We start from the raw sequence: 19,194 nt of genomic DNA on the forward strand, positions 1-19,194 counted from the left end.
ATTGTCCCATATGTAAAACGCGTATTTTATCTTCAGTATGAACACGTTAGTTACAAATGTATCTCATTCCTAGCATAGACGAAATATATTTATAAAGACTACAATATTTTATCTCGTCTGGGGACTAGATACATTGCTAATAATTCTTCATTATTTATTTTGTCTATGCCAAAGATGTTAAAAACTAACTCGTTTATGTAATAAATAATATAAACGTAAATAAATCCTAGCGTGTTTACTAGTGTAATTTTAATATTTACTTTATAGGTTTAACTAATATACCCTAAGAGCATATGATAAATTTATAATTAGTTAAAAATTTTAAATATTTTTACTTAATAAATATAAAATAAATACATTAAAAATTTATTTTTTTTTAATTTTTAATGAGAACTTTCTTAATTTATAAATTTATAGGACACAAGAAAAATAACCTCTTATTTTATTTATTTGAAAGAAAAAATCTTGATTTAGTGATTTATTTCTGTGTTTGCATAGTATTTTCGTTAATTTTATTATATAAATAAATTATATATGAAACAAATTGGTTAATCACTCTCTCTGAACTGAGATTTTTCTATTATTGTTGGGTCAACTTTTGTATGGTGGGAAGCTGACTCGCAACCAACAAATACCCCTTAGCTTAATTCTTTTAATTTATCTTCTTCCTGTCGCAACCAAATCCGAATATATTCTATGATATATATTATATTAGTAGGTGAAACTTACAGCTATTTATCTTTTAATTTGATAATGATGCCAACGTGCGTGGGAACCGTATATTATCTATATGAATATGATTATTCAGCATGCTTAATTAGCCTTCATTTCGTTGTAACAATATTAACTAGTAATTTGTCACATGCTTTTCTGTTGTATTGTATGGCATCCACATGTGAAGTTTACGGTTAAACTCGAAATTGCAGAGAATACCTCATCCTTCATCATCATTCTTATGTTGGAAAAAAGCAATGATCCGTCCAAAAAGAAGCAATATGAAAAATTTTTGGAAGGTGAAGTATAGTTTCTCACTTTAAATATGTACCATAAAATAATATTTAATTTTAATGCATATAGCTTATCAAGAAAAAATTGTTTTAGGCATGTATTAAATACATATTTTTTTTAATATTAGTATCCGAAAAAAGTTTATTCAGCTTCTCCAACCTAATTATATATATGTTCCGTTTCCAACCCTCATTCTCTGGCTTTTGTAGATAATTAATTAAGGTGATTATTATGGTGTCTAAAAATATTTGTCTAACTTATTAAAAAGAGTTAAAAATTAATATTTAATTTTAAAAATATAAAAATAAATAATTATTAAATATTTAAAAGTTATTATAAAAAATAAATTAAATAAAAATTAAATATCAAATTATAGATATTATAGAATTCACCATTAATTAATCATACTTAATATTTTGTCACATGACACATATGTCAGGCATATTCTCCTTCTTCTTCTTTTCTTTGTTATTTTTATTCTGATTTAACTGGCTTTTAAATTTTTCAAAGTAAAACTAAATGTAGGTTCCTAGGTTGGTATAACCAAATTAAACTAAGGTATTAGTAGCTGGTTAAACTGGTCCGAAGCTAGCTCAGTAGAAACTAGAAAGTAAATGTGTATGTACTACTAGATGTGATTAAGAAAAGTCTATGATGTACAGACACTGACATCGAATACGGGACACGATACGATATGGAACACACTGACACACGAATTTTAAAATCTTATAAAACACGGAAATATCATACATATAAAATATAAAGTATTTTTTAGATAAATCGTAATGATATTTTGATATTTTATTGATATTAAAATATAAATTAATTTTTTTAATTATTTTTAATATCTTTTTTAATTATATCAAGTATTTAAAATATTTTTTTAATAAATAATAATATATACTATATCTAAATTTATTTCAAAAATATATATCAAAAATAAGACTGAACACGTTGACACGTGATGATATTTAGGTGTGTCAAAGCGTGTTTGGAGTAGAATTTTTTACTTTTTATTAAGACACGATTAGACACAGCAAACACACGTGTTAGACGAGTGTACAGTAACTCAACGAAGTGTCCGTACACTTCATAGAAAAAAGTGATTAGTATAAATTCAAAGTACACCTTTCCAAAATATCATAGATTGGAAGGTAACTAAGAATCCTTTCTCACTTTTTAACTATCTTCATAGTATTTAAATAAACAAATTTTGAATTATTTATTTATTTATATGAGAACTACTTAAACTCAGAAATTATTTTTCATATGGATGCAAGAATGGTGTATTGGCCGGATATTGGCCAAGGAGGGATATTGTCGGAGTATGGAGTCCACAGTCAACACGCTGGGGGCGTGATGCCTTAGAAGGCGGCGACGTGGCGGCACTCTATCAACACGCGGGGGGCGTGCTTCCTGCGACGTGGCAACACTCTTCCACCACGCCAGGGGCGTGCTGACTCACTATGCAAGTGAAGTGGTGCCTGGAGACCCGTGAAACGCAGCAAAGATTCTTGCGAAGTTCCAATGCTGCTTACTCACCACGTGGGGAGCGTGCTGCAAGCTGCCTGCATGCAGGGAATAGTCCCCTCTCCTCTGGGAACCAGCGAGCTCTCTCCCTCTGTTATATATATGCATGCATTGTTCGTTGCATATTGAGGGAAGTTGGCCATATAGCTGAAGCAAAGAAATTAGAGAGAAGGAAAGAAATGTGGGCTGTCTGGGTGTATAGGTTTAGGGTGAGAAGAGTGTAGTAATAGTGAGTAGTAGTTAGTAGTAGTGAATTAAGAGTTTATACGGTGAACAAAATTTTTAGTTTTAGGGATTTAAAAAAAATGGTACGTAATTATTTGGAGTCCGAAGAACATATTATCAACTATTTGGATCATCCTATTTATGTAAGTTGGCAAATTTTAATTTTTTTTCTGTATTTAAAGTTTATTTTTTATGTATTTATATTTTTTAATGTATATTTATTTTGTTATGAGAATATTATTTTGTGTATTTTATAAATATTTTAACAATATAATAATAGTTTTTATGAAATAAATGTTAATAATAATAATATGTAATTTTTTAAATAATTTTTTTTAATTTTTGTTGTTATGAATATATTTAAGAATAAAAAAAATATTTTGACTTTTTTAACATAAATATGTTGCGTATATTAATAAATAAATATTAAAAGAAATTAAATATGTAAAATGTATAAAATATATTTAATAAATAAATATTATAATAAAGAAAGAATGTTTAAAATATTTAAAATAAAGAATATTATAATAAATAAATATTTAAAATAAATATGTGAATGTTTATTAAAATATTTATAAAGATTATTATTTAATTAATGTAACATATATCTTTGTTGATGCAGTCTAACAGGAATTTGTTGGTGCGTAAACTGGATCCGCCACAGACGTGGAATCCGATGGTGGAGAACTACTTACGCGCCACGGGATTCTACCATGTCTCTAGAATTGGAGTCATAAGAGGATTTCACCCCATGTTAGCTGCTCTGCTTGAAAGGTGGAGGCCTGAAACTCACACCTTTGTATTGCCGATCGATGAGGTTACAGTGACATTAGAGGATGTCACTCATATATTCGGCCTACCCATTGATGGAGAGCATGTCCATGGATGGACAGATAGTAGTAGCGACTTCGTTCAAAGTCAGGGCATAACGATATTCGGTCGTGAGCCATCAGTCACTCATAATGCGAAGTTCTATATAAAGTTGGGTTGGGTTCGACGTATCAGAGACGCAGAGCTGTTGGACACTGAGGAGTCCATCAGGAGATACGCCAGATGTCAGATCTTCTGTTTGTTAGGGTCGACCCTATTCACGGACAAGTCAGCCGCATATGCCCATGCGAAATATCTACCATTGCTTCGCGATCTCGAGCAGATCCATACTTATAGTTGGGGGTCAGCATGTCTCGCGTATCTTTACAGAGCACTATGCCGTGCATCACGATATGATACAAAGGAGATGGATGGCCCTCTAAATCTGTTGTTTGTTTGGGCATGGGAGCGAATGCCGTGTCTTGCTCCCGTACCGAGACAAACCCTTCCACCGGCCGAGATACCAGTTGCCAGGAGGTAATAAGTCTTATTTTAGTCGTGTGTTATATTCATGATGCATGTTTGACTTATGGTGAGTTATTTAAATTTTTTCAATTAATAATGTGTCAGGTGAAGTCATTTGGAACGGACCACAGCGTGGTTATCCAAGACCGTAGAGGCATTCAGGCATGATATAGACTACATGCAGGAGGTAAATAGTTATGATTTTTCTGTTCCGTTTTTCCAACCATTATTGTTAGGGTTCTAATATGCTAATAATACTGTGGCAGTTTGAGTGGCAGTTTTTTCAACAATGTTCTGGTTCCCATCTTGTGCAACAGCGACTAGAAGTGTACCTTTGTATTTTCTGTATAGATGTGTGCCGTCAACCTGAACCAAGGGCTTGCAATGCCTGAATGCCCTAATGCATGGAATGAAACTCCAAAATACACGATGAAGTATTTTTACACCTTGTGCCTCCTCATTCCTGTTGTACAGTGGTCGTGTTTCTATTTGGACAACTGAACCAAGAATCCTCTGCACCATGACCGAGAGCCACCATGACAAGGCTTGGTAAGAATTCTCCCAACCACCGAAAACTTTGGCAACGGACTTCTGCTTTACCAATCAAGCCTTTCGGTAACTGATGGTATAGTTGAACTTTGACTGGACTTCCGCAATTATAGATTTCACCTTGATGGACGGGTCCGTCTCGACCAATGGCCTTATAGCCTCAGTAACTGTATCTGAGTCCAACTTGGAATGATCTTGTGAAATCGTTCCGATCGTGCATGTGTGCCTACCGTTGTATCTGCGTATCTCCCAACAACCTTTTTTTCGTATCAAGCTGGCTCAGATAAGCCAGTCACATCCACGCCCGTACATCTTGCATTTTGCATAGAATGTCTGTGGCTCAGACTCATACACATCATAGTCAACTCCTCTAGATATAGTGAAACTTCTAATTACTGCGACGACCGACTTTCTAGAACTGTATTCCATTCCAATCCGGAACTCTCCGTCCTCAGGATCAGCAATTCCTACAGAAAGCTGAAATCATCGTTTATTGCACAGTCCAAAGTATAAACTAACAAAAACTTCTTATTTAGTCAACACGTACCTATGTTTGCATATTCCGGAAACTCGGGGGCATGCATGGCGTCGAGATCTAACTCACACATAAAAAGGTGGAACGTCCATCGGTTGACTGCTCGAGAGCTGAACCACTACAATCTCTGCTGCTGCCTCAACTCCCACATCACCATCCTCATCTTCGTCGCCGGCTTCATAAGTGGCTTCGAGGTCCTCTTCGCTATGACTATTCATTCCTTCATACACTGCAGCTCTATCATCATTTACATCTATATCATTTTGGACCGCTACTACCTCTACAGCTTCAAACTCAACGTACAACTCAATTTGTGGGTGTCTCATATAAGTCTGCCGGTGAATTTGAAACATATTCTGCATACTCGCTTCATTCATGATCGGCATGGTATCAAACTATATTAGACCACCAAAAACTACAACCAGATTCCGGTATAGAATTCTGCTCACTCTCATTAACATACCATTCTCCATGCTTTGACAGAGGCCGTTCTGCAGCTCTATTAACGTCATCGTGCATGGAACCACAAACGAAAACGGATTCTTGGACACAAACCTCACTCCCTCATGAGTATTACGTATTATCTCACCGTTACGATATACCACCAAATTTGCGGTGCCCTCCATTACACCAACAACAGCCTCAAAGAATCCTCACAACATACTCAAATCTTACTCAGTATACAAAACACTATCGAGCTCTGCCTTATATAGAGAGGTGCACTTAACACACCCCCTACGTGCTGCCTGCCTCAGCCAATCACACTTTGACACATGTCAAAACGCCCCTGCGTACTGAGTCAACATGCCCCCCACGTGTTGCATACTTGAACCAATCAGCTTTCGCCACGTCAGCACGCCCCCCACGTGATGCACCTCTTGACCAACCAAGTTTTGCCACGTCAGCACGCCCCCTGCGTGTTGACTAAGCACGACCCCTGCGTGCTGCCTAGTTGGCTCAACCACACTATGCCACCTAGCTTCCACGTCCCCCACGTGTTGTAGGCACCACGCCTCTGCGTGTTGTGCCTTCATCTAACACGTTCATCTGTGTGCAATACACACAGTTGCTCCATTTTCAGCCAATACACCACAATGTTTTCCATATCTAAATTAATGAGCCACTTAAACTTCTATTAGAATTACGAAAACAGATACAGTTTCTTTAAAAAAAAAATTCTTTCTTCATTTCCTTTTTATAAAAATCATGTAATAAGCCCCTCCCAACCCCACTCCTTTTTGTTTTGAGCATTGGATTTTTTCTTGTGTGTTGTCCAGAATTAATTTTCTCAAGGTTGGAGGGGACCATTAATCCGGGAGAAAAATCCAATAAACCAATAAGTTAGTAAAGAGAATTGAATTGCTTACAAGTGACAACAAAGGAATGCAGCTGAAATAGTGTACTAGTGAAATGCAGAGAATATGATCATCAAACTTGCTTTATGCATATGGTGAAAATGCTGTATATAATGTACGGTAACTAGAAAGTCCAAGAGAAGAGTAGTAAATGGAATTGTGGTCATAGAATGAACAAGTAATCATCATCATTATTCATTCATTCACCTTGTTGCTGTTGGCACCATACGGCAATATATCTCTTCACAAATAAGAAAAGAAAAAGGTATATGCAAAATTGCAAACTCATTAACCACTTCAATTCAAATATACAACTTTCACCAACAAAAAAAGACAAGGAAAAAAAGAAAAGAAAAGAAAAACAATCAATCATGTTTCATGTTTACATTTGGAAGCTTTTCTTAAATAAAACTAAAACTACAAAAAATCTTAAAAGTCTTTGTTGTTTATTTAACCTCTTTATCTTATGCTTAACTAATGAGATTTTAAAGTGAAAGGGAGTTAAAATGTAATTATCAGGTACCCTGTTCTTTTCTTTTCCCTTCCACGATACAATGTGTCCTGTTATTAGTACACAACATTGCTTTGCAATGACAAGTTGACAACTACACATTACTTTTCTACCTGGGGAGGAAAACGAAAGAGTGGAAATTGGAAATATACGCCATCTTTCTTTGTATATCAACAACTGCATCCTCTTTCTCAGTCTCTTATGGTGCAATTTAAATAAAAATACACTGAAGTTATAAGACAAAAACTATATATAAATAAAGAGAGTAATATATATAACTTTTTTCTTTCTTTTTTCCTTCCCCCAAAAAAACTTACATTAGAAGTATTTTTCTATTATTCACTCCTATGTGGCTTGCAAATGCCAAGTCAGTTATCCTCAAATTCCTTCACTACGTACCTGTTAGCACAAACCAAAAGATAATACGTTTGAGTTACCTTCAGAATATTGATTTCAATACAAACTGACTCTGCCTAGCATCCGAAGACAGAACCATATATTATAATTGTTGAGAGTAGTCTATCAATATGATTTACTATATACGTGCGTTCAAGAAACTAATACAACAATACAAACATAATCGTATTATAAAAAAAATCATTGTACAATACTTACCATGATTCTGGTGCGCACTTTTGTGAATTTGTAAATGGCTTTTATTAAGGAGCCATATCTCATGAAGTTCAATGATCCCATATGTCTATAATAAACATCTGTCAGAATCTATTCAAATATATATATATATATATATACACACAAAAAAAAAATTGAAACTTTTACTATTTACAAAACACATACAAATGGAAGGAGATTAAATTTATGGTTTAATGATCCAGCAATGGAATTGAGAAGAGAAGTAGTTCTGCAACAGCAATACAGAGGGAAAGCAAAAGAGAGAATGCTTTTTTTTTTTTCTGATAAAATGGATAACAATGATGGTCTAAAGAACTTACACAATCTCAGTATACCGAATCCTCCATGCAGGAAAACCAAGGTGGCTTCTCACTGGCCCATAAACAAGTAAAAGGTCAGGTTCAGGACCCTTGCAACCTGACAGTGAAACCAGATGATTATTAAGTGAATATGTCCTGAACAAGAAAATTAAAGATTTAAATGACTAGTAGGTTCAGAAAGAAAACAAACCAACAACTTTCAGTGCCTCATTCAGAAGAGGTTCTGATATCACTTGACCATCAATTTCTCCACCAAAGTTTTGTCGTTTCAAATTCTCTACAAAAATAAAATTGGCTGCTTTTACCATGGCCTCCTTTCCATCTGCGTAAGAAACAATTCCAAAGTCATGTGCTCTGGAACGTGGAGTGTAATAGCTTCATTAACTTCCTGCACTGAGTTAATGCTAGATCAGAACTCATTGACAGTGATTTCCATTGAATATCTATCCAATCCATACTTTCCCACCAACACATTGCTTCAATCTCGATAATGATTACTATGGGCAACTAAGATATATTTCTTGTTTTGTGCAAGCAAATATCATAAGTTCATTAACATGTCATGAAAGAAGCATACTACCTAACCAAAAAATGCATATAGTACCACTATTGGTTTTGCATTCTTCAATTTTCCAAACATGGCTTCTTTAGACTTCTTCAGCACTCCTAAAATGCAGAATTCAAGGAAAATATTTATATATGGCCTGAATCACAAAATGTTTATCATTACTGCTTCTCCAAGCTCCATACCATTCATGTCATAGAGGCAAACATTCTTTACCCCAATAGAATCCAGCCACTGCAAGAGCTTGACAACTTTTGAAGTTTGGTGAGCATCTTCACTTTCTATGACAATGGCAAGGTACCGAAGCTTTGCTATATTAAGAGACTTGTATTTCTCCAATACTCCACAAGTGATGAAACAACTTTCAATGAAACAACGGATTGCTAATATGGAATGCCAAATGCTGAGAAGTATGTGGAGGAAGTACCAAAGGAGTTGAAGCCCAACATTGCCCATCTGTAAAAGCCTTAAAACCCACAATGAATACACTTCTAACATTTTCGATTTGAATGGAAAAGCATGCGCTCAGTTGCTGTGCCTAGACCAAGTAACCACTTAAACTTATGCCAAATGCTATTATGTTCAACAATAAACTGGACAAAAAATCCAGTTAAAAAATAATAGGACAAATCAAAGAGGGAACAGTATGATGCATTTAGATTGGAATATTGCATGATTTCTATGAAACATGGCTAGTAATGATCCATTGATCTTCCTAAACTAAAAACACCATAAAAGTAAAAGTTTAATTGAAAGATAAGTTTTTGATACTTTCAGTGCATTGAATAAGTCAAACCTCAAAAATTTCCATTATTATCTTCTTAACAAGTTCCCCGGGACATTTTTTTAGCTTAATAGTCAAAATCGTCCCTGAAAGATACCTCGATCTTTATTGTCGTCCCCAAAAGATAAAGTTAATCAAAATAGTCCCCGAAAGATAACCGAGTTATTCACGTTCGTCCTTCCGTCATCTCTCTCGCTGAGTTGGCTAACGTTGACTGACGTGTGACGTTAACTGCCACCGTGGCAAACGCCTAGGTGTCCCCTGCTATTGCTGACGAGGTAACTATGCTGAAACAGTTCAAATCAGTCCCTTAGTGTTTGAACCCTAATCTTCAATTCGATGATAAATAAGTCGCGTTTAACAATCAGAGAGGGCCATATACTTGGGTAGACCTTGAAATTGCTGGTTTGCGGCGAGGATGAAGGCAAGAAATGGAGGTCGTAGCGGTGGTGTTTTGTTTTCGTCGAACGGCAGTAATGGTTCCAGCGCTTCAATGCGAACCAGGAGGAAAACTCTTAAGGAATCATGTTTCTGTGAGTTGAAGGCTGTGATAAAAAAATATGGGACAGTAGAGAACCCAGATAGATTATTCCATGCATGTCCAAAGTATCGGGTGAGTATTCTGGAAAAAGCTAAAGGTTTTCCATCTTGTTTTGTATTGTTAGGTGTTTTTCAATTTTTTGTTTTCTGATTTTTGAATTTGCAGAAGGGTAATCACTGCAATTACTTTTAAGTGGGTCGATGATGATGACTATCAAGGGGTAGCTGAAGGTGGAACAAAGAAAGATTCTAGAACTGATTTGCAGGTTGAAAGTGACTATGATGAATAGAGGTTGAAGGTGACATGGAGACTGGACAACTTGAAAATTGAAGTTAAAGCTTTGAAAATGCTAATAATTTTCATGTTTGTTGTAGTTGTCCTTAATGTGACCCTGTGTTGTTTGTTATGTACTTCCAAGTAAACCGAATTCTGTTGATATGTCATGGTGTAATGAATTGAATGGCTTAAATGAGAATAGATGTTTCCATTTGGTTTTTTAAGATTAAGACCAAACTAATCCATCAAATGTTGCAAACTAATCAGAATCACTGCTGCAGTAAGATATATTAAGCTATAAACACAATCAATAATCAAAGTACTCTTAACATTGTGTTGCCATAGAAGGCTAATTGTCACATTGTCTTAAGGATAAATACCACAACAAATTTATAAGGTTTTACATGAGGATACAAACCTAAAAACAAAGCTAGACCAAAATAAAAGGGCACAATACAATTTTCAAGTACACAGCTAACCACAATGTTTAATATGAAACTTCAATTGCCCTATGCAAAAAGCAGCAAGTACCCCCATACAAAAAAAAGAAAAGTCAAGCAGAATACATTTCTTTCTAATCAAAGTCATTTATCAGTCTTCCTTGGGGGCTTGAAGCCTAGAGTAGGTACAAAGGTCATAAAGTTGGCCAACTTCTTAGCAGTGGCTGAACTTGTCCCCTTGATTGTCTCAGTAGAGATAGCTACTAGTGCAGCTGCAGTAGGTTTAGGAGAGGACCTAAGTCTGGCTTTCCCATTTGCACCAGGGGCAACAACTGCCAGTTACAGCTGCATTTGCTTGGCATGTTTCTCAGCATCCACAACCTTATTCTTTACACAGCTTCTCTTGTTGTGTCCTATCTCACCACAATACATGCATCTGATGGGGTTATACCTCCTCTTCATCTTTGTCTTTAACCTAGTTGGTTGCTCATTCTTGTCCCTTCTCCTTTTCTTTGTTGGTCTTCTAGGTTTGGGCTTAAATGGAAAACAAACAAGGAAAGAGGAAGAAACTCTCATATGTATGAAACGGCTATCAAATTATGTATCATTCACTTCATTCAACAATCGACAAGTATAACCGCCTTTTTGGTAATTGATGCATTTTTTTTAATCATGGAACACAATACCCAACCAAAACCAAGAAAAACTTCATAGGAACAAAAGAAGTGTTATGGTACCTCATCCAATTGAGCCTTCACCCTTGGGCATACAATTTGACATGGTGGGGATCCCTAGACATACACAGATACATACAAACATATAATGTCATATCATATCATGGAAATCTTATAGAGTAAAATGCTTGCAGAAAAATTCTTCACATCAATTCAATTCCTTCACAGCATATCAGGACCAAATTAGTGCCTAATTACCCAAACCTTACACTAATCATTACCAAATGAAACAAATTATTAAGCTGATTTCTTTTCTCCCAATCATAGAGCACATGAATTATGCAAGATATAAAATCTACAAGTGCCAAATTCCCAAAATTAGCTAAGTAAATAAGAGTGCAAGTTAGGGGAATAAGTGGTACATTAAGCAAAACCCCAAAAGGAAAAAGTGAAAAAGGAAGCGAATTTGGATATGGGTTAGTGCATTGATAAGAGCGAGAATGAAAAAATGGAGAAAAGAAGGTACCTTGGTGAGGAAAGGAAGGTTGGGTTTAGGAGAGAGACGGAAAGAGAGGTTAGACTGAGAGAAGCGGAAATGATTGATTTTGGGTTTAGATTTGGTGGGAGTGGGAAGCGAAGAAGATGCGGAAGAAGCAGTTGAAGCGAAAGAAGATGCCATTGTTGTGTTGATGAAAGGGATGAGTGAGTGCAGTGTTATGTTTAGAGATTAGCATTAAATCAAAACTAAACGAGGACGACGCATAGAGAAAAGGTTGTTATGAGGTGGGGTGATGCTTTGCAACATTTTTAATCTTTTCTGGACACTAAACGACGACGCATCAGGGCTTGGAGGCCATTCAATCAAAACTGTGTTGTTTTCGTCGTCTGCCACGGTGGCAGTTAACGTCACACGTCAGCCAACGTTAACCAACTCAGCGAGGGAGATGACGGAAGGACGAACGTGAATAACTCGATTATCTTTCGGGGACTATTTTAATTAACTTTATCTTTTGGGGATGAAAATGAAGATCGAGGTATCTTTTAGGGACGATTTTGACTATTAACTCTACATCATTTACTTAATCAGTAATTGTATTATTGCCAGTTCCAAACATGTATTATACACATTTCCCCCCTTGTCTTTTTACTCTAATTTGTAATAAATCATGAAAATCGAACACTCACAGTGAGAACAGAACGAGACAACTTGCGAACTGGATATTTCAAATCCATGATCCTAACAGTATGCAAAACATAAAATCCATCAAATTCCAAAGAACATATTATCGTATTCACTCAACAGTAACACTAAACAATAATATGAGTACTTTGAATTGAAATTAGGAAGGTCAATAGAGACGAATTTAGGTGTTTGATGAATCTGAGAAAGGAAGAAGAAGAGTAATGAACAAGGTTGCGAGAACCGAACCGGTCATCAAATCGGTCGAGCTATTAGTTCAATGGTTTAATGATTCAACCGGAATCGAACCATAGTTGAACTGATTTAATTAAATATATAAATATATTATTAAAATTTAATATATAATTTCAAATATACAAATTTAATAATTTTTAAACTAATAACCCTCTCAAGTCTAGAAAGAAGGGCAAACAAGAAATGGCACCACAAACTAACTTCTAAAAACTAGAATTCATGCATACATGGGTTCAAAGACCTGACAAAACCCTTACAATCAAGGTGATGACTTTGGTCTTTTTCACATTACATACAAATTGAAACATCAGTCAACATTCAGCAGAAAGAAAATTATAGGAAACAGGTAAACAAAGATAATACATAAACATGTTCTTACTCTTAATTAATACTCATTTGTTTCAAAATAAATAAATATACAAATAAAGTAGTTCATGGAAAATTCTATGTATATAGACAAATTATCTAAAATAAATTAATTTTTCAATTACTACTTTTTCTAAATCGATAGTTATTTTGAAACCAAATTGAACCAAAACGAATTAATTATTTGCAAGAGTGAGATCATTCATCTCTCGTGATTGCAGGAATGCAACTTGAACTCCTTGCAATGGCTCATTTCTTTGGTCCATTTTGTTCTTCTTCGGTATAACTTTCATGGCTTCAGCTCGGAATAAAACAAGGAAAGCAATAGCATACTTGATGAACCTAACACAAGCGTTTATGTACTAGAAAACAACAAAAGCAATAGCATACTTCCAATCAAGTGTTCAACAAAAGCCTTCCAATCAAATATTTAACAACAAAAATACAGAATCCAAGAATAGAAAACTCAGCATCAGAAACTAAGAAATCCAAAAACAGAAAAACTAAGCATATAGGCAAGATTCAGAACAACCCAACTCAAAATAGAAAAATCCAAATTCAGCATCCAAACTAAATTCAGAATCATATAAGCAACAACCCAACTCAAAACAGAATCCCAACTCAGAATTTAGTACACAAACTCAACTCAGAAGTCAGAATCCTAGAAATTGAAACTGAAGAAGAAGTGAGTTACCCGAGACACGGCGAGGCAGGAACAGCGGTGACAGAGTGAGCTCGGAAGAGGATCACTTTGCCACGGCGAGGCCCCGAACAGAGATTCCCGGCGAGGCTCCGGGAAGAGATTCACGGAGAAGAGGATCGAGCACGTTCGCGACTGAAGAAAACAGGGCCGACGAAAAACCGTTTGTGATGGCGACAACGAAGACACGACACCCTCTGTCACACCCGGTGGCGATGCCACCCTCTACCCGACGAAGACAGAGACGACGAGTTCCGGGCGGTGGTGATGAAACGTGTTTTAGGTTTGTGAGAGTAAAAGGGGGAGGGGTTTGTTCGCGTTATGTTGCACTGTCGCCCGTTTTTCCTTTTTTTTTTTAAATCAAAATTCAAAACCCACCGTTTGGGAGGGGGGAGTGAACCGGGCCTCCAAAAAACGGACCGGTTCACCGGTTAACCATTGGTTCGACCGATTTTTCTATCGATTTTTTACAAGACGATTTTGGGTGTTAACCAGATTGGCCTGACGATCAATTTCTGGTTAAATTGATTGAACCGGCCAGTCTGTTCCGATTTTCAGAACATTGGTAATGAAAACAAATACAAAAGGAGAAGAAAGAGGATCAAAATTGAAATCAAAGAAGATAATTAAAAGAGGAAAAATAAAAAAAGGTGGGCGAGAAAGTAGCATTACCTTGTCACGTTGTATGCGATGCAATAAACGCGAAAATGACGCTTATTATTATTACATTATTCTAACCGGTTACACCGGGAACCATGAGCAACGAGCACTTATTATTGTCACGCTATTCTAACCTATTGAACCGGTAACCATCAGCAACGTGCAATGAACAATGAGGAGAGAAAAAAAGGGAAAAGAAATTAAGAATGGAGAATCCAAACCAAGAAGGAGAAAAAGGAAACGTGAACGTGATAGGATTCCTCCTTTTTTTTTGGTCATGGCCTGGAACCAAGGGTTGGACCAAAACCAAAAAACCGCATCCAAACCACTATCTGACCCTATTCACTAATAGAACTGTTCCTTTGTTAATAAAATCTAAATCAACTTGCACCATACTAGAACTATTATAAAATTAGAAGCTACAAAAATCACAGGTTAAATTTTATTTACTAGTCAAAATTAGAAGTTAAAAGTCAAGTTGGTTTTGATGAAACAAATAAAGGAAGAACGATGAAGCATCTACAAGACAAGTTGCATTCATCACCTCCGTATTAGAAGAATCATGAATTGGAAGTTTCAAGTTGATGACTAAACTTGAAGAATTTGAAAAAAATTTGAATAAGGAATTTGACTAGTCAATTTTCTACTAGTTTCATGAAATATTACAACTAGTACTTAGTTGTTATAAGAATTATTATTTTATTATGAAACTTGGCCTATCTAAAGCCTTAAACGTATGTACTTTAGTCATCTCTCCATATGAATGAAAATGTATTGAGTTATTAGAAATTATCTTATACTTTGTGAGTCTGTTGGTGGTGAGTTTGAGAACAAAAAAAAAAAGATGATAAAGTTATTTATATGAGCGAGTGCTCCTGGGATCAATAAATTATGGGTATTATACATACATCCCTCAATGTAGTCCATGTTCTCCTACTCCTTCATGGTGGAAACAACACACAATTTCCTTCCTCCCGAACAATGGCACTACCGCCGCTGACTCCGTTACGATCAATCTTGACGCCGCCAACTCCTCTGCGACCGTCGATGATGCATTCACTAACGACTCTGTTTTTGCCGTGTCGCATCTGCAGACGCTTCTGCCGCAACTGATGCCGCTGCGACCTCCAATGTCCCCCCAACCCCCCCTCGCGCGTGTCTCCGATTCACTTCCGTACATTGTAATTTCTCTGTACTAGGCACAAGATTAAGGTGCAACTGGTTCTACTAAATTGGTGGGATCTCTGAAACCACTGCCGCCGGTGACATCCCTCTTCTTGTTGAGTTCGAATTGGTTGAAGACTCACGCTGACGATTACAGGACCTTTTATTCTGTTTCTAATTTCTGAGTGAACCTCCCCATTTTGGTTGATTGATGCTAAAACCCAGGTTATTTGTCTTCTGATTAGTGGTTCTTTGGAGTTGATTCGGCTCTTGTCTCAAAATCTCTACTACCATCTCTATGACTGAAATCTCCAGGTCACTACTTGACTAAGGCTTTTTCGAAGAGGTAATTATCTTTTCAAAAGTACAAACATCTCATTTTATGTTTGGTAAATAAAAAAACTCATATGTTTGTGTTTTCTGCTTTTAAAAACTACAAGCACTTAAGCATGAGCTTTTCAAATTTGGCTTGTATTGATCAAAATTAAAAAGTCTAATATAACTTTAATTAATATCTAAATTAATTCTTATATTAATATCTATTATAGTATTTATAAATTTCAAAACTATTTTACCAAACGCACTTGTTGTTGTTTGTGCTTATTAAAAGTTATTTTTAATTTAATTTACCAAACACAGATACTATAACTTTTGAAAAGTAAAATTTTTACCAAACTAAATCTAAACCTTCTCCAGTTGCGGCTTCCTTCTAATTCCAGTGACCAAAATTCTGCATTAGTCACCCGCATTTTCTATGTTGGGCTTCCATTTTTTGGCAATGCTAAGATGACCCAAGACTCGACCCGACTAATACCCCAACTCCCAACAGGGCTATCGCACATTGTGTATCGTCGCAAGGTCTATTCTCCAATATAGGATTGGGTGGTGTTATGCCCTAGGTCCAGCCGGGTCTTCTCGCAGTGTGTGAAAAGATTTAGTCAAATTTTTTTAAATTTCATGCATGTGCATCTCGCTACATATTGGAATTTGTTTTTTTGAAATCTCCTGACAATGCAGTATGGCAAGAACGAAAAGCTTTTTTACTTAATTTTTTATTTTTTTTAACATTTCCATTCAAAATCTCATCTTCTCCATTCTCACTTACAATATTTCCATCAACAACAAACTCAAAACTTCTTTAGTTATCCTCTCTCCTCACCATAATCACAACCACCATATATCATCATTGTGCCATTCGTCATCCTATTTTTTTCTCCATTTTCAACTAAAAATGGCAAAAAAAATATGTACCCATGACCATGGAAATTATCAGTGACGAAATGCTAACATGGACCCGTAAAATCTCCACGAGGTAGGTGTAACAGCCCAGACCACCCGCTAGCATGATATTGTCCGCTTTGGCATACAAGGCCTCACGGTTTTGTCTTTGACGATAGGGATGATAGTCGAAACCCCCCACACTCACTCGTCAAAACGCGTCATGCTAGGGAGAGGTATCTACACTCTTATAAGGCATGCTTCGTTCCCCTCCCCAACCGATGTGGGACCTTACAATCCACCCCCTAAGGGAGTCCAACGCCCTCACTGGCACATCGATCCGGACTTCGGCTCTGATACCATCTGTAACAGCCCAGACCACCCGCTAGCACGATATTGTCCGCGTTGACGCACAAGGCCTCACGGTTTTGCCTTTGACGATAGGAATGATAGCCGATGCCCCCCACACTCACACGGATATTCGTCTCCTCCGCATGGAGAAATAAACGGGACCCGTGATCGAGATGGGGCGTAGACGAGGTGCATTTTACTAAATGGGGACTGGAGGTGGGAGAGGTGTCCCCGCCCTATAGAGACCAATTGCCATCCTTATTGTCTGTTGAAAATTACACTTCCAAAATAATATTTTAGCTACTTTAAATATAAATAAAATTTTATAGACAAATAAATTAAAAAATTATTAGAATGAATTTACCACGAATTGTGCTAGGCACTATATCCTTAAGGACTTATTACCATCCTACCCGTAGGTGGAATGACTTCGACAAAAATCTTCCAGGATTAGACGTGGATCATCAAGAATACAGTGCACACCAATATTCTTGGTACACTTGGAGCAGCACAACCTTGTTTTTCTTCTTAATTGAAAAATATGTTACAAGTAACTTTTGCTAATATTTGAGAAGGCTTAATGTTATTTTGAGAGAGAGAGAGAGAGAGAGAGAGAGAGAGAGAGAGAGAGAGAGAGGGGGAGAGAGAGAGCATAAGCTGCACATTAAAAAAAATTTAGGAGTGTTTTAGGTATATATATATATATTGTATCTGATACTTCTCCTTTTATATAATTCAATTCATGCAATGGTCATAAAACAATTGAACGATTTTCTTCTTAATTACCAATAATTCAATTTAATATTTTTATTCTTAATTAACAATGGTTGTATTTTCAAGAAAATTAGCAATGGACATAAATCAATTCAAAGTTTTTATTTTTATTAGAGTGTCTCATGTGATACTAAGTTTGAAACACAATCTTAAAAACATAACGATCCCCACATGTTTCAAACTTAGAAAAAACTAGAAGTATTAAGGGAGGTTGAAAATATTTACATTAGTAGAGTATCCAAAAGGATTTAAACCTTACCTTAGGGTGACAACCCTGTACAAGCATGATAGAGTAAATTCTTTAAACCTTATACTTCTGAGATTATGGTTGGAACACATCCACAAGTCACAAAACATTCTCTTAGGTAATGCTGCTCCTGGCAGTTTGCTCTTTAACAGCTATACGCCACATCTTGTTCATATAAGAGCTCTAGAATTAAGTACCTAAACTCATAGGAGACGGCCTCATCTTCACTCTCAGTTTTGTACTTATCCATCAAGAATATGCTGCAGTAACATCTCCACCCCCATATTTTGGGACTATGAAAATTATCATCAAGCATCTCATATGAATGGCAGAAATAATAAAGCACCATAACTGCATTACTACTGTCATTCACCTTAGGGAGGAATTCATCGCCAAACATCTCATATGTATGGCAGAAAACAAAGAAGCGATAGTATCCTTAAAATTTGTATGACTTCGTTGACCACATTGAACCATTTTCATAGAATATCTAATCAGAGTGGTTGGGCATCAATCGTACAGTTTTATTCAATAGGCGCAAGTCCCATCCCCCTCGATGTTTCACTTCTTAGCGTCCTAGCAAGTGACTTTGTCAAAGGATCAGCCAAATTCTTTTCTGACCTTATAAAATCATGGATATTACACAACTTTCAATAGGTTGTCTTACAATATTGTGCCGCATTCTTAGATGTCGGCTTTTATCATTGTAGATCTTATTCTTTGCTCTAACAATAGCAACCTGACAATCACAATTCATAGTCACAGATGCTTCTCTTATACTTCATAGTGGGATATCCACTAATAAATCTCTTAGCCATTTGGTTTTAGTCACTGCCTTTTCTAATGCTATAAATTCTGATTCCATAGTTGATTTGGCAATGCATGTTTGCTTGGTGGATTTTTAAGAGATTGCACCTCCTGCTAACATAAACACAAAACTATTTGTAGATTTTATCTCATCATAATCAGAAATTCAATTTGTATCAATATATCCTTCT

At 36.0% G+C, this 19,194-nt stretch overlaps 1 pseudogene; it reads right to left on the reverse strand.

The window, feature by feature from the left end:
• Positions 1-6,987: 6,987 nt before the first annotated feature.
• Positions 6,988-14,106, reverse strand: LOC130982906 (uncharacterized; annotated as a pseudogene).
• Positions 14,107-19,194: the final 5,088 nt, after the last annotated feature.

Source organism: Arachis stenosperma, chromosome 5, assembly GCF_014773155.1.
Source record: "Arachis stenosperma cultivar V10309 chromosome 5, arast.V10309.gnm1.PFL2, whole genome shotgun sequence".
NCBI classification, from domain to species: Eukaryota; Viridiplantae; Streptophyta; class Magnoliopsida; order Fabales; family Fabaceae; genus Arachis; species Arachis stenosperma.